Below are 23399 nucleotides of genomic sequence, written 5' to 3' on the forward strand. Positions count from 1 at the left end.
TGAACTGAACTGATACAGTCAGGCAGGGGGATGTGATAAGGATCAAAGCAGTAACAGTCTTGCATTCTTCTTTCTTTTGCAAAGTTTCAAAAGAGTGGCATTTCTGACAAGGTGAGGGTGTGTGCAGGGTCTTAGGTGGTCAATCAGCTAATCTTGATGAGCCTGTCTGGTTTCTTTACTCTTATCTTAGATGGTTTCCTGGTTGCTCCTTTCTTGATTAGCAACTGTTCTGACCTTTGGAGGACTTCCCTAGTGACTCAGAAGGTAAAATGTCAGCCTACAATGCTGGAGACCTGGCTTTGATCCCTGGGTCGGGAAGATCCACTGGAGAAGGAAATGGCAACCCACTCCAGAACTCTTGCTTGGAAAATCCCATGGACGGAGGAGCCTGGTAGACTACAGTCCACAGGGTCTCAAAGAATCAGACATGACTGAGCAACTTCACTTCACTTCACTTCACTTTGACCTTTGGAACTCAGAGAAGGTCATGGAGGCTGGAGTCTTGCCTACATGAAATGGGGGACAAAAAAATCCTCCATGCCCAGGAGCCCCGCAGGGCTCTGCTTGGCATCAGTAAGAGATGTATGCATCTGTAGATCTTCCAGAACTGCAAAGAAAATTTCCCTCTTCTCAAAGATAAAATTGACCTCTTTGATTCTGGTCAGACCCCTTCTGAGGCACAGAGAGTTGAGAACTGACCCTCATTCAGCCATACGGTACTCAGGGGGACATCCCTGAGCCCAGCTGATGGCTGTGTCACATCCCTCCAGTCCTAATGATTTTGGCACATGCAGTTGGATAGAAGCAGTGTTTGGACAAGGACTCTTGAACCATTAGACAGACATGGATTTGAATTCTACCTGTATCAGCTGTAAGATCTTTGGCAAGGAACTTTCACTCTTTCAACCTCAGTTTACCCATCTGTAAAATAAAAGTAATAATTGTCCCTATATTCTTAACTCTAACACAAAACTTGGGATAAGAATTTAAGAAGACAATGCACATAAAGTACTTGGCATGTAGTTGGCACTCAGTAAATGTTAGCTGTTATCATCAATAAAGATCATCTGAGCCACTGCCTGAAAATGTTAGGTAAGAAATCCAAAGATGGATGTTTGCCTCTTTTTGGCTGACATTCTTTCTAAAACCCTCCCTTATTTCAGGTGCTTTTCGTTGTCTGAAATCTAAGGGTGAACAGCGATCTACAGATTCACCTTGAGCCCTTGCCCTGTATTTGAGGGGCTCTAAGTGCACTGTCCATTTGACTTCATCTAAAAGAAAGCAGATAGCAGGAAAACTAAAAGGAAAAGTATTCCTGTTTCTCCTTACTCTACCAAAGATGGTGATTACAGTTGATGAGTAGCACTCAAGGAGACACATTGCATGGGTTACAGCTCATTTAAAAACGAATAAGAACTCAAATTCAAATGTTAATGGGGTGATTTTTTTACTTGGTATTCTTTGAAACATGTAAGCACTTTTCTCCTTTTAAATTCAAGACCAGTTGCTGTATTCCCTTAGGTCTTCATTTAGAAATGAGTGGCTCATTAATTATCTTCTTGACTGCAGAAGAGAAGGTATTTCATTTTATTTTCACATTGGATGAGTCAACTAAAAGGAGTCTCATTGCTAAAAACCATGGATCACAGTTTATTGTTTCTCCTCTCTTGGTAGTGGCTTGCGCCCACCCCCTCCATGGAAGTATATCAGTTCTCCAATTGCACCAAACTTGTTTGTCAATTCTCATAAATTTGGTACAGTGAGATGTTTGGATACAATTTCATCAGAAATATCATCTCCAGCCTTTGCCATAACATATACGTAAGGCCAGCGTAATTATGGACACCCATCAAATGACCCCATTCTTCTTCCACACAGATGTTTACAAGCAGAAACAACTTTGAAGTGAAAACAACAGTGAAATCTGTCCTCAGTCTCAGGTATCAGAAGAAAGCAATCTGTAAATATTTTCTGGAATAAAATTTCAAGCACAGTTGCTTGATGTGCAAATTACACAGACCTGAACTATTTCTCTTTTTCGTTAGTTTCCAGAGTTTTAAAACCTGATTCATGGGGTTATTTTTAAAAGTATAGCCAATTAACAGGATGGCCTCTACATAAGCTGCAAAATACAGAAGCAAAAAAAAAAGCCCGACCTCTGTTCTTTTTAAGACTGACACCAGTTTTCTTGACTTCCAACACCTTCTTTTAAATGAGGAAATGACGCATTCTCTATGTTGGAGGTACGATTGTTTATCATTTATTTCATCTCTTTAGGAAGAGATGAAAAACTGCTTTTGCTCCCTTTTGTATAATCACTATGGGTTTTTAAAGGCCTTCTCTAAACAGAATAGGTGTACTTTTTCCCCTCGCTTTAACAAAAGCTGTGTCTTCAGCTTTCTTTTGCGTTTTTCCCCCTGGTTTCAATAGAACCGGTTCATGTTAGCAGCAAAAGGAGAGTAATTTATTTATAGGGTACAGACCTTTGAATGAATTGCCCCCAAGTCCCACACAATTATAAAACAGAAGCTTTTACATAAGTTCAGTATAATAAAACAGAGTGAACCAATCAAACAAGAATAACCAAACAATGCAGCTAGATTAACTGTTTAAGGTATGAATGAGAAAACCCATTTCTAAATGGCTTTTGAATATGGGATTAGACAGGATCAAATGATGGCACCGTGGAATTGTTTCATAATTGCAGTGGGCAGTTTTTCAATGGATGGTGTATTTGAGAACATTTTTTCATTTGTAGGGAAGCACACCTCAAATAAAATCCTAAAGAGGAAGAACAAAGAACTGTGGAAAAAATAAAATTTGATTGGATGTGACATGAAAATACTCATTAAATGAGGACTAATGGAAAGAACAGAGAAAGAAAGGGAGTGGGAAAAGCGGGATGCACCTGAGTCCTAGTAATCCTTCCCCTAAATTTTCACTCTCCTCTTGGAGGTCTCACTTTCACCTCACCTGTGGCCATCTGCAAATGTTGGGCAGAATTTAGGCACATGCAGATCACTCTACAGGGCCTCAGACAAGAAAGAGGCAGCACAAAGGACCATAGAACTAGAATTCTTCTCTAGGATTTAAAGACTAGCACAACCCTCTGAGGCCAAGCCCATACCTTCTCTGGGTCTTTGTTTTCTCATTTGTGAGATGTAAATATCAGTACCCACTCTATAGAGTTGTTTGTTTTAATTGAAGTATAGTTGATTTAGTTTTTCTGGTATATATATAGTACAGTGATTCAGCGACTATATACATATATATATCCTTTTTCAGATTCTTTTCGATTATAGTTTTTTATAAGATATTGAATATAGTTCCCTATGCTATACAGTAGATTCTTATTGTTTATTAGTTTTACATATAGTATTATATACCTGTTAATCTCACATTTCTAATTTATCCCTCCCCTTTTTCCACTTTGGTAACCCTAAGTTTGTTTTCTATGTCTGAGTCTCTTTCTGTTTTGTAAATGAGTTCATTTGTATCATTTTTTAAAATCCACATATGAATGATAATATTTGATATTTCTCTTTGTCTGACTACTTCACTTAGTATGATAATCTCTAGATCCATCCATGTTGCTGCATGGCATTATTTCACTCTTGTTTGTGGCTGAGTAATATTCCATTGCATATACTGTTGTTGTAGTTCATTTGCTAAGTTGTGTCCGACTCTTTGGAAGCCCATGGACTATAGCGTACCAGGCTTCCCTGTTCTTCACCATCTCTCAGAGTTTGCTAAAACTCACGTCCACTGAATTGATGCTATCTAACAGCCTCATCCTCTGCCACCTCTTTCTCCTTTTGCCTTCAACTTTTCTCAGCTTCAGGGTCTTTTCCAATGAGTGAGCTCTTCCCATCAGGAGGCTAAATTTATGGAGCTTCAGTTTGAGTATCAGTCCTTCCAGTGAATATTCAGGGTTTACTTCCTTTAGGATTCACTGGTTTGATCTCCTTGCAGGCCAAGGGACTCTCAAGAGTCATCTCCAGCACCACAGTTTGAAAGCACCAGTTCTTTGGTGCTAAGCCTTCTTTATTGTCCACTCTCACATCCATACTTGACTCTGGAAAAACCATAGTTTTGTCTATATGGACCTTTGTCAGCAAAGTGATGTCTGTGCTTTTTAATATGCTGTCTAGGTTTGTCATGGCTTTTCTTCCAAGGAGCAAGCATCTTTTAATTTAGTGGCTGTAGTCACCATCCACAGTGATTTTAGAACCCAAGAAAATAAAATCTATCACTGCTTCCACTTTTTCCACATCTATTTGCCATGAAGTGTTGTGGTTGTATACCATGATCTTAACTTTTTGAAGTTGATTTCAAGCCAGCTTTTTCACTCTATTCTTTACCCTCATCAGGAGGCTGTTTTGTTTCTCTTCATTTTCCATTAGAGTGGCATCATCTGCATATCTGAGGTTGTTGATATTTCTTCCGGCAATCTTGATTCCAGCTTGTGCATCACCCAGCCTGGCATTTTGCATGCTGTACTCTGCATATAAGTTAGATAAGCAAGGTGAGAGTATGCAGCCTTGATGTACTCCTTTCCCAATTTACAACCAGCCCATTGTTCCATGTCTGATTCTAACTGTTGCTTCTTGACCTGCATGCAGATTTCTCAGGAGGCAGGTAAAGTGGTCTGGCATTCCCATTTCTTTAAGAATATTCCACAGTTTATTGTGATCCACACAGTCAAATGCTTTAGTATAGTCAATGAAACAGAATTCCCTTGGTTTCTCTATAATCCAATGAATGCTGGCAATTTGATCTCTGATTCCTCTGCCTTTTCTAAACCCAGATTATACATCTGAAAGTTCTCGGTTCATGTACTACTGAAACCTAGCTTGAAGGATTTTGAGCATAACCTTACATGTGAAATGAGCACAATTGTGTGGTAGTTTGAACATTCTTTGGCATCTCCCTCCTTGGAATTGGAATGAAAACTGACCTTTTCCAGTCCTATGGTCACTGCAGAGTTTTTCAAATTTGCTGACATGTTGAGTGCAACACTTTAATAGCATCATCCTTTAGGATTTTATTTGTTTTTTTAGTCAGAGCATTTGTTTCATTTGTTACTTTTACAAAGAACTTAGTTTTCATTTAAAATTTCATATTTAAAACTTAATTAATTTATTTTAATTGGAGAATAATTACTTTACAATATTGTGATGGTTTTCGCCATACATCAACATGAATCGGCCACAGGCATGCATACATGTGTTCCCTGCTGCTCATCCTGAACGCCCCTCCCACCTCCCTCTCCACCCTACCCCTCTGGGTTGTCCCAGAGCACTGGCTTGGGTGCCCTGCTTCATGCATCGAATTTGCACTGGTTATCTATTTTACATATAGTAATATACATGTTCTCTCAAATCATCCCACCCTCACCTCCCACTAAGTCTAAAAGTCTCTTCTTTGCATCTGTGTCTCCTTTGCTGCCCTGCATGTAGAATTGTTGGTACTGTCTTTCTAAATTCGATATGTATGAGTTAATATACAGTATTTGTCTTTCTCTTTCTGACTTACTTCACTCTTTTAATAGGCTTCAGGTTCATCAACCTCATTAGAACTGATTCAAATGTGTTTCTTTTCATAGCTGAGTAATATTCCATTGTGTATATGTACCACAACTTTCTTATCCATCCTTCACCTAATGGACATCTAAGTTGCTTCCATGTCCTAGCTATTGTAAATAGTGCTTCAGTGAACATTGGGATACATGTGTCTCTTTCAATTCTGGCTTCCTCAGGGTGTATACCCAGCAGTGGGATTGCTGGGCCTTTAGGATTTAATATGATTCATTTGGAATTCTATCACTTCCACTAGCTTTGTTCATAGTAATGCTTCCTAGGGCCTACTTGACCTCACATTCTAGGATGTCTGTCTGATTATCTGGGTCCTTAAGACCTTTTTTGTATAGTTCTTCTGTGTATTCTTTCCACCTCTTGTTAATCTCTTTTGCTTCTATTAGGTCCTTCTGTCCTTTATTGTGCTCATCCTTGCATGAAATGTTCCCTTGATATCTCCAGTTTTCTTGAAGGTATCTCTAGTCTTTCCCATGCAATTGTTTTCCTCTGTTACTTTGCACTATTCATTTAAGAAGGCCTCTTATCTTTCCTTACTATTTTCTAGAACAGCATTCAGTTGGATATATCTTTCCCTTTCTCCCTTGCCCCTCAATTTTCTTATTTCCTTAACTATCTGTAAAGCTTCCTCAGATAGCCACTTTGCCTTCTTGTATTTCTTTTTCTTGGGGATGATTTTGGTCAGTGCCTCCTGTGCAGTGTTACAAACCTCCATCCCTACTTCTTCAGGCACTCTGTCTGCCAGATCTAATCCCTTGACTCTATGTATCACCTCCACTGTGTAACTATAAGGGATTTTATTTAGGTCATATCTGAATGGCCTAGTGGTTTTCCGTACTTTTTTCAGTTTAAGTCTGAATTTCGCCATAAGGACCTTATTAGCTGAGCCACAGTCAGCTCTACGTCTTGTCTTTGCTGACTAGATAGAGCTTCTCCATTTTCAGCTGCAAAGAAAATAATCAGTCTGATTTTGGTATTGACCATTGATGTTCATATGTAGTCTTCTCCTGGGTTGTTGGAGAAGGGTGTTTGCAAAGACCACTGTGTTCTCTTGACAAAACTCTGTTTGTTTTTCCCTGCTTCATTTTGTATTCCAAGGCCAAACTTGCTCATTACTTGTCGAGGTCCAACTCCGGCAGGACCAGGAATACCCAAGGGATGAGTGGCGTCGGTGAGGAAAAAGACAGACAGACAGACACACAGAAGGCTGCGTAGAAGAGGTAGCTTTTTTTTTTTTTTTTTTTAGGATAGCTCAGTTTTTGTAGAATGAACATTACCTCCCCCTTAAGTCACCACATATTACATCAGATATTGGTTTTGTGCTTCCGCCAATATTTTTTCCCCTATGCATTCATCTGGAACTTTTCCGATTACAGAGTTTTTTTTAAATGTCCCGTACATAGTCTTCTTGCCTCAATGGCCTAACATTTTCACTCTAACAAAAACAATATTCCATAGATTGCAGATATAGCATGAATTCTTTGGGTAATAAAACAGTACATGGGAAGGGTCACAGTAACATGTTTGACATTTCTGAAAATGGTACCATGAGAAAACCCTGATATTTTTCTCTACCTGAAACCACAAAATCTCAATTTACAGTGATTAACTATTAAACAGCAAAAACACCTCTAAAGCAGCAAAACGCCTCTATTAATAGTGAGATAATGGCAGTGAAGCTGGTTAATATAAACCTTCCATTGAAATCCTATGTACCCCATTTCCTAACTCTACAAAAATACCCGTAATCTTCCATGTTGTTTAAAGAAAGAGAAACAATGAACAAATAGCAGCAAGGAAATAGCAATAATGAAAACCCTCTCAACCAAGGAGCAAGTAAACTGAAGCAGTGCATCTACTTCTAAATCTAAATGCCTCTAGTCTTTTCTATTCTAGAACATTATAATCTTTTAAGCAAGCAGCCAAACTATACCTGTGGCCTTTTCTTTTTTGACTTGATATTTATGGTCGTGTCCTGAGCCAGAGCAATCATAAGCATCTCCAAAAAGGCTTAGGCTTTTCCAGGGAGGCCTTATTACTATATATTATATTTCCAAAAATTAATAGAAAGCCCAACAACAGTAAGACAGAAGGAGGAGAGGGACATACCGGGCCCCTGGGACAACTTTGAGGGGAAGAGCTGCCTTGCAGGTTCCTTTCTCGTCCTGTGACCTTGTCACGGCCCGGGTACGTCCTGGCGGCTCCCGACAGTTACTCCAGGTATCTCTTGACTTCCTACTTTTGCATTCCAATCTCCTATGATGATAAGGACATCTTTTTTTGGTGTTAGTTCTAGAAGATGTTGTAGGGATGCATAGAACCAGTCAACTTCACCTTTTCTGGCATCAGTGGTTTTGGTATAGACTTGGATTACTGTGATGTTGAATGGTTTGCTTGGAAACCAACTGAGGCCATTCTGTCATTTTTGAGATTGTACCCAAGGACTGCATTTTGGATTTTTGTTGACTATGAGGGAAACTTCATTTCTTCTAAGGAATTCTTGCCCACAGAAATAGATAAAATGGCCATCTGAATTAAATTCGCCAACAATTCTCATCCATTTTAGTTTACTGATTCCTGAGATGTTGACGTTCACTCTTGCCATCTCCTGCTTGACCACATCCAGTTTACCACAACATGGACCTAACAGTTCAGGTTCCTATGCATATTTTTCTTTACAGCATCAGACTTTACTTTCACCACCAGACACACCCATAGTTGAGCATCATTTCTGCTTTGGCCAAACCACTTCGTTCTTTCTGAAGCTATTAGTAATTGCCCTCTGCTCTTCCCCAGTGGCATATTGCACATCTTCTGACCTGGGGAATCCTCATCTTTCAGTATCATATCTTTTTGCCTTTTCATACTGTTCATGGGGTTCTCATGGCAAGAATACTGGAGTGGTTTGCCATTCCCTCCTCCAGTGGACCACATTTTGTCAGAACTCTTCACTATGACCTGTCCATCTTGGGTAGCCCGGCATGGCTTAGCTCATAGCTTCATTGAGCTATGCAAGTTCCTTAGCCACAGCAAGACTGTAATCCATGAAGGGACCATTGTGCGTATGTACACACACACACACACACATATCTGTATATGTGTGTGTGTGTGTGTGTGTGTGTGTGTGCATACAGCACATCTTCTTTATTCATTCATCTGTCAATAGGCATTTAGATTGGCTTCCCTATCTTGGCTGTTGTAAATAGTGGTGCTATGAATATTGAGGTGCATGTACCTTTTCAAATTAATTTTTGTCTTTGCCAGATATATGCCCAGGAGCGGGATTGCTAGATGATCATAGAGTAACTCTACTTTTAGTTTTTTAGAAGAACCTCCGTAGTATTTGCCATAGTGTCTTCACCAGTTTGCATTCCCACCAACAATGTAGGAGGGTTCCCATAGAGTATTGTATGTAAAGCATTTTACAAATGCAGAGCTCAAAATAATACTTGTGATCAAGTCATTACTTAGCCACTCAACCAAGAGAAAGCCTGTGGGTGATTTGTTTCACAGGATAAGGCAAAAGGAAGTTTGCTAATACACAAATATGAGAAATACTCTTTAGCAATCATCTGAAGATGGTAGGAATATGACATACAGGATAAACTGAATGAGATAAACTAGAGTTAATTAGCTTTGCTATATTGTGATAGTTACATAAAAGTTTTACAGTTTCAAAAGCTGAAAAAAAAATAGATCAATATGAATTTTTCTTATCCCTCTTCCCTCCTGCATGCAACCAACCAGAGCAAGTTTTTGTCATTTTTAAAATAAAAGACATCAGGCCAAACTTTGTTGAATGTTTGTTGAATGTTAACACTGGATGAAATTTCTTATGACTCTGGAAGTTCTATTGCACATTGATTTCAGTCTTTGGGTTTTTCTCTAGGACTAGTGGTTGATTGCCCCACAGCTGCCAGAACAATAAGTTGTCACCTAGAATTTTCCCTTTTGCAAGGGGTTCTAGGTTTTGCACATACAGACACAAAATGTCTAATTAAATTAGAATTTTAGATCAGCAATGAATAATTATTTTTAGCATAAGTACATCTCAAATTCTTATACTAAAGCATTGTTGTTCAGTTGCCAAGTTGTGTCCAACTCTTTGCAACCCCATGAACTGCAGCAAGTCAGACTTCCCTGTCTTTCACTGTCTCCCTGAGTTTGCTCAAACTCATGTCCATTTAGTCAGTGATACCATCCAACTATCTCATCCTCTGTTGCGCCCTTCTCTTGCTCTCAATCTTTGCCATCATCAGGGTCTTTTCCAGTGAGTCAGCTCTTTGCATCAGATGGCCAAAGTACTGGAGCTTCAGGTTCAGCATCAGTCCTTCCAAAGAATATTCAGGGTTGATTTCATTTAAGATTGACTGGTTTGATCTTCTTGCTGTCCAAGGAACTCTCAAGAATCTTCTCCAGCACCACAGTTTGAAAGCATCAATCCTTTGGTGCTCACCCTTCTTTATGGTCCAACTCTCACCTCCATACATGACTATTGGAAAAAGCATAGCTTTTACTTCATGGACGTTTGTCAGCAAAGTGATGTCTCTGGTTTTTAATACTGCCTAGGTTTGTCATAGCTTTTCTTCCAAGGAGCAAGCATCTTTTCATTTTGTGGCTGCAGTCACCATCTGCAGTGATTGCCCAGGAAAATAAAATCTATCACTGTTTCCACTTTTTCTCCATCTATTTGCCTTGAAGTGATGAGACTGGATGCCATAATCTTCGTTTTTTGAATGTTGGGTCTTAAGCCAGCTTTTTCACTCTCCTCTTTCACCTTTATTAAGAGATTCTTTAGTTTCTCTTTGCTTTCTGCCAATAGAGTGGTATCATCTACATATCCGAGGTTGTTGATATTTCTCCTGGCAATCTTGATTCTGGCTTGTGCTTCATCCAGCCCAGCATTTTGCATGGGTTAAGTATAAGTTACATATAAGTTATAAGTTAAATAAGCAGGGTTACAATATACACCCTTGATGTACTCCTTTCCCAATATTGAACCAATCCATTGTTCCATGTCTGGTTCTAACTATTGCTTCTTGACCTGCATGAAGGTTTCTCAGGAGACAGGCAAATTGGTCTGGTAATCCTATCTCTTTAAGAATTTTCCACAGTTTGCTGTGATCCACATTGTCAAGGCTTTAGTATAGTCAATGAAACAGAAATAGGTGTTTTTTGGAATTTTCTTGCTTTTTCTATGATCCAGCAAATGTTGGCTGTTTGATCTCAGGTTCCTCTGCCTTTTCTAAATCCAGCTTGTACCTCTGGAAATTCTTGGTTCATGTACTGCTGAAGTCTGACTTGAAGGATTTTGAGCATATTCTTGCTAGCATGTGAGTGCAATTGTACGGTAGTTTGAACATTCTTTGGCATTACCTTTCTTTGAGATTGGAATGAAAACTGACCTTTTCCAGTGCTGTGGCCACTGCTGAGTTTTCCAAATTTGCTGGCATATTGAATGAAACAGTCTAAGAGCATTATCTTTTAAAATTTAAAACTCAGTTGGAATTCCATCACCTCCACTAAAGCATGCTTATACTAAAAAATTTGTTGTTGCTCTAAAATTCAAATGTAACTGGATGACCTGGGTTTAATGTGGCAGTCCCATCTCAGGAGCTGGGCCAGGCAGTCTAGAGGGTACTTCAGCACCCTCACAAAGAAGCTTTGAGTTTTATTCTAACCTGAGGAATTTAGGTGGAAAGGAGAGACCCTAGATATTCTAAGAGTAGAGACAGAACTTGACTGTCTCCAGGCCAGGGTAGGGAGGTTGGTCATATAGGACTCTGCATCTTGTCCCCTTTGCAAGGCCCATTCAAGCAGGACTGTTTTCTCATTGGAGAACTTACTCTGATGTAGTCCAAATCAAATATCTGGCTAGAAGAAGCCAACTGTCTATATGTTAATGTTTCATATATTTATACATTTAAAGTATAAATGTAAACAAGTATATTTATTCCGTGATGAGCAGTGAATGGTAGTCAAACACAACCCTTCTTTCCATGGAGTCTGTTTGTGACCATCTGAAAAGAAAAATTCGCCTTTTAAGTATGTAACTTTAGATTGGTTGTTTTATTCCAAAGCTCTTTGCAATCAAATAAAGCTGATGCTTGGACTAGATAAATGTGCTCTGTTTTTCTTTCATAATTTTCCTATTTTTTTTCTGTCTGTACTAATCTCTGATTTTCATTCTGTGCTGTTTTTAGGGTCAGAAGTAATAAGCTCCATATAGTTCATGGGTATGCTGTCCTGTTCATTTTTCAGGTAAGTCCTATCTAAATCTTTGTTGTCAAAATAATAGTTGTTATTTTTATCATGATTTGTATCTGATACATTTTGATTTGGCCTCCACATAATCTGAACATTCTGCTATAAATTGAGGCTGTAATGTTATAAACAATGGCATTTCAAAGATGAGTTATTAAATGTTATGTGGAAAAATGTTTTGAGCAAACTATCAGTTTATTCCATTTGCAAAATATTGATTTAGGATCATAAACATGATTATGCCGAGGAAAGAATTTCAAGAACTCCTCTCAGTGATTTTGATTATCAGATAGATAAGAAAGCTACCTCTAGAGCACATTTGCAAAGAAAATTATAAGTATTATTTATTGTTAAACAGGAATAGTATTTTTTAATAAAATTTGGGTGTAACAAAATGATGTTATTTTATTGTCAAAGATGCTATGCAAAGGTTCTTATATAACATATGATAGAGTCATTGAATATGATCCATGGCAAAGCTATCTCAAGTTATATTTAGATGTTTTAAATTAAAAATTATGTTTAATATCAAGAATATTAGGTGGAGTTTAAAAATTTAGCCTAGTAAATTTGAAGATCTAATTGGTTATATTATTGATTCATGAATCAGGTACATCCCATCTAATAAATATAAGGATGCTCTGAGGGATTGTACAGTATGAAAGTGAAAATCACTCAGTCGTGTCAGACTCTTTGTGACCGCATTGACTATACAGTCTGTGGAATTCTCCAGGCCAGAATACTGGAGTGGGTAGCCTTTCCCTTCTCCAGGGGATCTTTCCAACCAGGGATCAAACCCAGGTCTCTGGCAACGCGGGCAGATTATTTACCAGCTGAGCCACAAAGGAAGCCCAAGAATACTGGAGTGGGTAGCCTGTCCCTTCTCCAGCAGATCTTCCCGACCCAGGAATCGAACTGGCGTCTCCTGCATTGCAAGCAGATTCTTTACCAACTGAGCTATCAGGGAGGCAGTTGTACAGTATAGACAGTTTTTATAGGCAGGAGGGTGGGATGAGGAAGCTATGAGCAAAAGAGAAGAAAGGATTGATTCAGACCAGGTCACCTTCTTTTGGTGGGAGAGTGATGATCCATCATACTCATTATCTCATTGGTAAAATTACATTGCTGCGTTCTACTTTTTTTAATGGCTGAATAATATTTCATTATACCCTCATCTAAATACCTTATCTTCTGTCCTATTTATCTACTGTTGGAGTCTCTCAGGTTGCTTTCATACCTTGGCTATTGTAAATAATGCTGCAGTGAGCATTAGAATGCATACATCTTTTCAAATTAGTGTTTTCATTTTCTTCAGGTAAATACCCAGAAGTTAAAATGCTAGATTGTATGGCACTTCTACTTTTATATATTTTTAGTAGTCTTCATACCTGACCTGCCTCTTGAGAAACCTGTATGCAGGTCAGGAAGCAACAGTTAGAACTGGACATGGAACAATAGACTGGTTCCAAATAGGAAAAGGAGTACATCAACGCTGTATATTGTCACCCTGCTTATTAAACTTATATGCAGAGTACATCATGAGAAACGCTGAGCTGGATGAAGCACAGGCTGGAATCAAGAATGCTGGGAGAAATATCAATAACCTCAGATATACAGACGACACCACCCTTATGGCAGAAAGTGAAGAGGAACTAAAAAGCCTCTTGATGAAAGTGAAAGAGGAGAGTGAAAAAGTTGGCTTAAAGCTCAACATTCAGAAAACTAAGATCATGGCATCTGGTCCCATCACTTCATAGCAAATATATGGGGAAACAGTGGAAGCAGTGTCAGATTTTATTTTTTTGGGCTCCAAAATCACTGCAGATGGTGACTGCAGTCATGAAATTAAAAGACGCTTACTCCTTGGAAGGAAAGTTATAACCAACCTAGATAGCATATTAAAAAGCAGAGACATTACTTTGCCAGCAAAGGTCCATCTAGTCAAGGCTATGGTTTTTCCAGTGGTCATGTATGGATGTGAGAGTTGGACGGTGAAGAAAACTGAACGCCGAAAAATTGATGCTTTTGAACTGTGATGTTGGAGAAGACTCTTGAGAGTCCCTTGGACTGCAAGGAGATCCAAGACAGTCCATCCTAAAGGAGATCAGTCCTGGGTGTTCATTGGAAGGATTGATGTTGAGGCTGAAACTCCAATACTTTGGCCACCTGGTGCAAAGAGTTGACTCATTTGAAAAGACCCTGATGCTGGGAGGGATTGGGGGGCAGGAGGAGAAGGGGATGACAGAGGATGAGATGGTTGGATGGCATCACTGACTCAATGGACATGGGTTTGGGTGGACTCCAGGAGTTGGTGATGGACAGGGAGGTCTGGCGTGCTGTGATTCATGGGGTCTCAAAGAGTTGGACATGACTGAGTGACTGAACTGAACTGAACTGAGCTGATACTGTTTTCAATAGTGGCTGTGTCATTTTACATTCCTACCAACCAGTACAAGAGGGTTCCCTTTTCTCCACATCTTCACTGACTGGTTATTTGTTGTCTTTTGATGATGGCCATTGTGACCATTGTTAAGGTGGTATCTCATTATGGCTTTGATTTGCATTTCCCTGATGTTTAGTTATGTTGAGCATCTTTTCATATATCTGTTGGCCATCTGTATGTCCTCTTTGGTTGAATATCTAAGTCCTCTACCCATTTTTTAATGAGGTTGTTTTTGTTGTTGTTTTAATATTGAGTTGTATGGGTTCTTTATATGTTTTGAATATTATTCCCTTATCAGATATATCATTTGCAAATATCGTCTCCCATTCAGTAGGTGTCCTTTTTATTTTGCTCTGCAAAAACTCTTTCATCTGATGCTTGTGACAATGTGGATATTTTAAATGGTGTTATGCTAAGTGAAATAGAGAAGGACAAATACCATATGATCTCACATGTGGAATCTAAAAGTCAAGCAAACAAGTAAATGAAATGAAATAGACTCATAGATAACAGGGAGCAGATGGATAATTGCCAAATTTCAAGACAGTGAGAAGATGGGTAAAATAGGTGAGGGGATTAAGAGGTACAAATACTCTAGTTATATAAGTCACAGGGATGTGATAATATAGCATAAGAAACATGGTCAATAATATTGTAATACTTTTATATGGAGACAGATGGTTGGTAGACTTATCCTGGTAGTCATTTCAATTTTGTTTTACATAATAATAAAATAAAAAATTAAATTGAAAAATTATACTCTTGGGGAAAGTCAGAACTACAGCTAGGCCAGGTATTAAATCTAGGGTTTGGTATCCTGGGCTTTAGTACCAGTGATGCCATTTTGTGGTCTGTGATTTAATCTCTTAACAGTAAAAACATATGGTATAATCAGATTTCATTTGTACTTTACATATATTCATTTTAAATCTCCTGGCAACTTGGCAAGGTAAGTGTTATTGTTTCATTTTATCCATGAAGAAACTGAGGCTCAGAGTTGTTAAATAAGTTGTTCAAGGGCACGCTGCTAGTAAGGGCTAGAGCTAAGGTTTGAAACCTGGTCTGGTTGGCATGGAGCTGAAAGGTTGTTGCTGAACGATAAGATGCCGGGATTCTTGGCCTCTGGAGGAGACGAATTCAATCTGGGCCCAGAGACGAGGCTGTATCGCTCAGAGCTTTTGTGTAATAAAGTTTTATTAAAGTATAAAGGAGATAGAGAAAGCTTCTGACATAGGCATCAGAAGGGAGCAGAAAGAGTACCCCCCTGCTAGTCTTTACCTGGATGTTATATAGTCACTAGCAGTCTGTTAATGAAGAGAAAGGAATGTCTTATTTTTTATTTTTTTTAGTTTTATCAGTTTATTGCTACCAACCCATCTCCCTCCACCCTCGTGCACACATGCTCAGTCATGTAACCCCGTGGACTGCAGCCCGCCACGCTCCTCTGTGCATGGACTTTTCCAGGCAAGAATACTGGAGTGGGTTACCATTTCCTTCTCCAAGAATGCCTTAAAACTCAGAATGGCACCAGATAATTCATCTCAGGCCATAAAACGATTGACTTGAATCTTGTAGAAGGGCAGATTACCATTCAAATAGCTTCATTTACATAGATTAGGGGAAAAACATCTGAGTATAACATACCGGTTCGTCAAGTAGGTTGAGCCATTTGGCAGAACCAACTTGAAGACAGAGTCTGGGGTGCGTTAACATAGCTTAAGACAAGCATTTCCATAAGAAAAAATGTAGTGGTTAACTCAAGGTTGGAGAATAGTTAGCTTCAGGTGAAATCAGGTGTCATGGCAACAGAGCATTTTAAGAGAAGCCTCCTTTTAAATTTGTATAGAGAAGGAAAAAAAATATCTCTAGTTTGTTTCCTCCTGCCACTTAAGAGGGGTAAAAATGAAAAAAAAAAAAAAAAAAAAAGAGGGGTAAAAATGTCTGAGACTTGCAGCCTGTTTCCTCCGTTTGGAGACCCCTGACCTTCCTGGCTGCTGCCCTCTCAGAGCCTGCACACTTTCCCTCCACCATACTATTGGTGAAAGGAACACTGGGCCAAGATGTTCAATAAAAGATAATTTATAGAACTTGCTCCTTTCAAAACAGGAATAAAGGTAATACCACATAATATAAAAATAAGACAATAAGGCAAACAGAACAAAAGATAGTTTAGGATGTGCTACATTGGAGTTGAGAAGATACTTTAGGTTCAGTTCAATTTAGTCATTCATTCATGTCCGAATCTTTGCAACCCCATGGACTGCAGCACACCAGGCCTCCCTGTCCGTCAACAACTCTCAGAGTTTATTCAAACTCATGTCCATTGAGTCGGTGATGTCATCCAACTATCTCATCCTCTGTCATCCCCTTCTCCTCCCACCTTCAATCTTTCCCAGCATTAGAGTCTTTTCAAATGAGTCAGTTCTTCACATCAGGTGGCCAAAGTATTGGAGCTTCAGCTTCAGCATCAGTCCTTCCAATGAATATTTAGGACTGATTTCCTTTATGATGAATTGGTTGGATCTCCTTGCGGTCAAAGGGACTCTCAAGAATCTTCTGAAACACCACAGTTCAAAAGCATCAATTCTTCGGTGCTCAGCTTTCTTCACCGTCCAACTCTCACATCCATACATGACTACTGGAAAAACCACAGCTTTGACTAGATGGACCTTTGTTGGCAAAGTAATGTCTCTGCTTTTTAATGTGCTGTCTAGGTTGGTCATAACTTTTCTTCCAAGGAGCAAGCGTCTTTTAATTTCATGGCTGCAGTCACCATCTGCAGTGATTTTGGAGCTCCAACGGAGAGAGTCTGTCACTCTTTCCATTGTTTCCCCATTTATTTGCCACCAAGTGATGGGACCAAATGCCATGATCTGACTTTTTTGAATGTTGAGTTTTAAGCCAACTTTTTTGCTCTCTTCTTTTCACTTTCATTAAAAGGCTCTTTAGTTCTTCTTCACTTTCTACCATAAGGGTGCAGTCATCTGCGATTCTGAGGTTAATGATATTTCTCCCGGCATTCTTGATTCCAGCTTGTGCTTCATCCAGCCCAGCATTTCTCATGATGCACTCTGCATATAAGCTAAATAAGCAGGATGTACTCCTTTCCCGATTTGGAACCAGTCTGTTGTTCCATGTCCAGTTCTAACTGTTGCTTCCTGATCTGCATACAGGTTTCTCAAGAGGCCGGTCAGGTGGTCTGGTAGCCCTAGCAGTCAAGTAAAAGAAGTTAAATTGCATACTCCTTTCTGTGTTGCAAAGGCACTGAATGAGCTCATCTGCAAAGATAATGTTTTCTCTTCCATGATTTTTAAAAATTTGTTTTATTGAAGTATAGTTGATTTACAATGTTGTGTTAATTTCCACTGTATAGCAAAGTCATTCAGTTATATGTATGTATACATTGTTTTTCATATTCTTTTCCATTACGGTTTATCATAAGGTATTAAATATCATTTTGTTGCAGGAAGGGGGACCCCTTCCAGGGCCCAAAACCGGGCTCTTGTCTAACACTCGGAAGTGAATTGTCCGAGGAGACACATGTGCTGACAAAGCAAGAGATTTTATTGGGAAGGGCACCCAGGTGGAGAGCAGGAGGGTAAGGGAACCCAGGAGAACTGCTCTGCCGCATGGCTCCAGTCTTGGGTTTTATGGTGATGGGATTAGTTTCCGGCTGGTCTTTGGCCAATCATTCTAATTCAGAGTCTTTCCTGGCGGCTCACGCATTGCTCAGCTAAGATGGATGCTAGCAAGAGGGATTCTGGGAAGTGGACGGACATGCAGTGTCTCCTTTTGACCTTCCCAGAACTCTTCTGGTTGGTGGTGGCTTATTAGTTCCCTATTCCTTATCAGGATCTCCTGTCATAAAACAACTCATGCAAATGGTTACTATGGTTCCTGGCCAGGGTGGGTGGTTTCAATCAGTGTGCTTCCCCTAACAATTTCATGTACCATGGGACCTTGGGACCTTGTTGTTTATCCTTTCTCTATATAATAGTTTGCATCTGCTAATTGCAAACACCCAATCCACCCCTTTCCCACCCCTAGCCACTTGGCAACCACAAATCTGTTCTCTATGTCTGTGAGTCTGTTTCTGTTTTTCTTTCCATGATTTTACAGAGGAATTTGTGACCTGAGTTCTTTATTAAGAGATACTCAATAGCCCAATGGATACTGCCTTCCTTAAACTTTGGTTTTGCAGAAATCCAATTAGTTTCATGGAAACCTTGAGGCTGAACTTCATTTGAGGTTAGAAATTATCAACATTTTAAAAGATGTTTATATACAGAAATTTGATGGACATGACTGTTTATTATATAGTTCATCTTATATACAGTAGTATTAGCATTAAATTACAATTCATTAATGACATTTAGGAGAAGGCTGAGTTGGAATGACAGAGGTAGTGCTATTTGGTCATCTAATAAAGGAGTTGGCAAATTTTTCCTCTCAAGGGCCAGATAATAAATATTTGAAGATTTGTGAGCTGTGATTATCACAACTACTCTGCTCTTGTGGATTGAAAGTATCCATAGACAGTACATACATGCACAAGCGTGGGTGCATTCCAGTAAAACTTTATAAAACCTGGTGGCTTTGGCTTTTGGGCTGTTGTTTCCTGATTGCTGCTCTAACATAATAAAAGATAGAACTTTAAGATTATATCCCTTTATCCCTCTGTCTCAAAGATTCAATGTCCAAATAAGCCTTGTGTCACAAATAATTCAAGGAGGAATGATACTGCATGAATGCATATTGCCTATTATTGCTTCAATAAAGTTTCATTGTGTAACCAGACAAGAAGCTGAGTTTACTTTGTGAAGATGTGGTACAGTAGCACACAGCTAACCAGGCTGTACCCTCCAAAGATTTTGAGCCATGGGAGCTAAGGGTGGTGGAAATCCAGCTAATGCTTTGCTGAATCCACCCAGAGAAAGGGTTGTCTCTTTCTAACTCTTCCACTCAGAGGAGGAACCTTTTTCTAATTTGTTTTTTTCCAATTTGTTATCCCCTCAGAGGAGGGGTGTCTTTTTCTAAGGGCATGGTATGTGCTAACACAAGCCTTGTGAAAACCTAGGAACCTGACTCACATCCTTCCCATTTCTGTGGGCTGCCGCTTAAAAAGTAATCATTGCACAGCTCTATAATAAGAATTAATTTGAAGCTATAGGGTTTGGAGCCATATTCCAGGAAGAAGGCGCTTTAGGCCTGAAAAAGATTAAGGGAAGCTGTTAACAATTGACTATTGCAACCAGAACACCATAAGATTGTGTTTACCCTCTCTGATTTTTGTTTTAGTAAACTGTCATGAACTTTTTTAAAGTTCCTCACTCTCTGGAACGTCCAGGGAAATTACATAATTTATATAATGGGCTGTTACTCTCAAGGGGATCCAGTGCTGATTTTGCATGATGAGTGGTGTAAAGAGTCTTGGATTGTCTAGACTTGTTTACCGATGAGATTTACCGTTAAACCGTGATCGGTTGTGTAATAATTGTTTAAAACTTGCTGGTTCTTCATATGACATCAATGAATCCTGTGTTGCAATTTGTGAAGAATGCTGACAGAGACTTATTTTTTTTTAGTGGGGTTAGTCTAATTATTTTTATTATAAAAATAACATCAGAGAAATTAAAACAATACTGAAGTATGTAAAAGAAAACACTGAAGTCCCTTGGGCTTTCTGGTCTTTATGCAATGCTGAGAAAGAAGTATCCTAGTTCAGGGTTGTAGAAAATTGCGTCCTTGTATATTTCCTCCTAGTACTGTTAGGTTTTTGTATTTACAGCTTTAGTCCTAGCTGAGTATACCTTTTTGAGTGTGTTGTGAGATAGGGATTTGACTTTGCCAACTAAAGCAGTAACCAGTTTTCAATCAAACAGTGACTAGGCAGAGGCCCTTTAGGGGCATATCTTAGGGTGTCATACAGATGGTTAAGAAGATTAACCCAATAAAAATAGATTCAAAGGAAAAAAAGATTAACCCCAAGGGTGGAAATTGAATCAAATCTCTAATTCTTATTACTTCATCAGGGGCTATCATAAGTGTAACTGACATGTTATAACTGAAAGTGAGTGAGGCTGGTGAATACGATGACTCCTCCTGCAGTTCGGCATCCCCACCTTGATTTGTATCAGGAAATTATAAGTTACACTCACTGTTGTCCATATCATTGATGCAAATGTCAGTACATTAAAATAGGAGAAAAGGCAAATCATGTTTTAGTATTATTATGAGGATAATGTTGGCTTTGCAGACCTTCCCAAAAGGATCACAAGGACCAATGCAATAACAGATATCCTATGAAAATAACAATTCTGTCCGTCTTGCTTGTTATTGTGGCCCCTGGACCTAGCATGTGGTCAACTGATAAATATTTACTGTATTGAATAAAAACTTGTTGACCACTTCTATCAGTTAGCTTTTGTTACAGTAATTCTGTACAATAGATAAACACAAAATCTTAGTGGTGTTATAACATTAAGCGTTTTCTACTCATACGTGTGTGCTTTGGCCAGGGTTCTGCTGATCTCGCCTGGGCTCATCTGGGTATTGCTGCTTCTCTCTCTCTGCAGGTCTCTGTGTCAGCCGGGATGCTCTGCACCGCTTGCCTCTCACCCCCCTTGGGCTAGTGTGCTGACAGGTCTAGTGCAGAGCATTTGTGTGGCAGAGATGTGAGAGAGAAAACAGAAACACACAAGACCTCTCAAGCCTCCTGTTATTTAGACCCATATTTTTTTTGCCAAAACAAGCCACTTGGCCAAGCCTGAAGTCAAGGAATAAAAGGATTATGTTGTCCACAGTGAAGTCATGACAAAAGTATGGATGCAGAGGGGTAGGCATAAAGAACTGAGGCCAGACTCCTCATGGGGCTGGGGAGCCAGTTCATCCCAGGTGGCTGGGATTTCAGCACTGAACTCCCACCTTCCAGGAACCCTCTCGTCCCTGGCAAACTGGGACACAGTTGTCACCCTGACTTCTCCCCAGTACTCTCAGAGCTGTAATCAGGTTGAGAATTGTATGGTATGGGAATTGTTCCCATTAAAAGGTTTTTCTCCTTTCTCAAGCACTATAACTTTAAGTGTAAATACTCAATAAAAAAACTTTTGGTTATAATGGGCAAGGTGGCAAAAGTAAATCTTGCATAATTATTTTAACCCTTTTGTAAATAAGATGTACTCCATGTAGAGATAATCATCAGGTCACATATTAATATAATGATTTTTTATCAACACATTTTTAATCTATATACTAGGAAAATTCAATTTTAAATATATACACACTCTATCATTTATATGTGAAAACTGTGACAGCAATCCTTGTATTTTGCAAATATAATATTTTATTCAATTCAGTTCATTTTTATATCCTTAATCATAAAACTATAAAAACAAGATGACATTGTTACTGGCCCCATGTAATTATGTAACAACTCATTGGGCAAGAAAGAGCACATTTAAAGGAGTGATGTAAGCAAAGGATATTTGGGGGGCATTAACAACCTTAAGTATGGAAGCTGAGAGACTGAAACAAATTTATGGGGTTACATTGCATCTTTAGCAGTTAAAAGACAAGAGGGAAATAATAAATCAGCTGAATCGTGGTAAGAAAATTGAATATTGTGTAGAGAGATTAACAGAACTACACAGAAATTGAGAGATGTATATGCCTGTTGCTAGGAATGCTAATGAGAGTATCAGAAATGAATAGTTCTATATTGTCCTTGAAATATCATTACCTGTTGTTTAAAATGTCCTTTCCCATTTATATTTCTCCTTAATGTAAAACATTTGTTTACCTCCTTGTTTGGGGAAATGATTTGGAATATGTCAGAAACATTCTCTAATTCCAGTTCAAAATAACAAGGTTCCAGGATCTCAGAGAAAGACCTTAAAAAATTACTAATGCTTAAAAAATGTGTCCTTTAAAAATATAGTATTAGAAACCAATGAATCCACTCTTGCTCTCAACTGAAGATGAGTATTTATTAAAAAAAGATTGACTGTCACTACCAAAGGTATCAGTGGGAATGTATCAAGAATGAAATAACAGTTAAATATACATTGTATTTTGAGAGTATTTTCAGTCAATATCATTCTCAACATAAACAATTAAATGTTAATGCAGAAGGATAAAGATTTACAACTCTAGCACCACCAAGATCTCTGTAGAATTGTCCAATGTTTCATTATGGAAGGTGACTTGAGGACATCCACTGAAAATAAATGGATAGTTATACTGTTTATCATCACCATAACGGTAGAAAGTTGACAGAATCATCCTCATTTTACAGATAAAGAAACAGGATCAGATCAGAGTGGTTAATGATTAGTTAAGGTCCGTCTAGTCAAAGCTATGGTTTTTCCAGTGGTCATGTATGGATGTGAGAATTGGACTATAAAGAAAGCTGAGTGCTGGAGAATTGATGCTTTTGAACTGTGGTGTTGGAGAAGACTCTTGAGAGTCCCTTGGACTGCAAGGAGATCCAACCCATCCATCCTAAAGGAAATCAGTCCTGAATATTCATTGGAAGGGCTGATGCTGAAGCTGAAACTCCAATACTTTGGCCACCTGTTGCGAGAAACTGACTCATTGGAAAAGACCCTGATTCTGGGAAAGATTGAAGGTGGGAGGAGAAGGGGATGGCAGAGGATGTGGTGGTTGGATGGCTTCACCGACTCAATGGACATGAGCTTGAGTAAACTCTGAGCGTTGGTGATGGACAGGGAGGTCTGGCGTGCTGCAGTCCATGGGGTTGCAAAGACTTAGAAATGACTGAGCAACTGAACTGAACTGAACTGAATCCCACAGCTTATAAAAGTCAATGTGGGTATTGTTATCATTATCTTCTGTATCCAAACCCAGTGTTTCTGCATCAGCATCTCAGTGGACTCTAAATGGGGCCAAAAATGCACCTCTCTTAGAGACTTTTTCCAGTATCCTTCTATGTTTCTCTCTTGTTTCCATCCGTTCAGTGTTCTGACGAAAAGTTCCTCCCCTTTCCATTGTAATTACGGTCAAGCTAACTGTAGTGCTGCAATATACACACACTCCCATAATCCTGTTCTACCTCTTGCAGGATTATGCCATCACTACAC

The 23399-nt window shown here is 39.0% G+C and overlaps 1 protein-coding gene across 1 annotated transcript in view; it reads left to right on the forward strand.

The window, feature by feature from the left end:
* Positions 1–23399, forward strand: part of PROK2 (prokineticin 2) — a 364017-nt gene that overhangs the window by 285793 nt on the left and 54825 nt on the right. Inside the window, 1 exon segment of the mRNA XM_070455666.1 lies at positions 11798–11855. The gene's annotated coding sequence lies outside the window, so the exon portion shown is untranslated.

Source organism: Odocoileus virginianus, chromosome 26, assembly GCF_023699985.2.
Source record: "Odocoileus virginianus isolate 20LAN1187 ecotype Illinois chromosome 26, Ovbor_1.2, whole genome shotgun sequence".
NCBI lineage: Eukaryota > Metazoa > Chordata > Mammalia > Artiodactyla > Cervidae > Odocoileus > Odocoileus virginianus.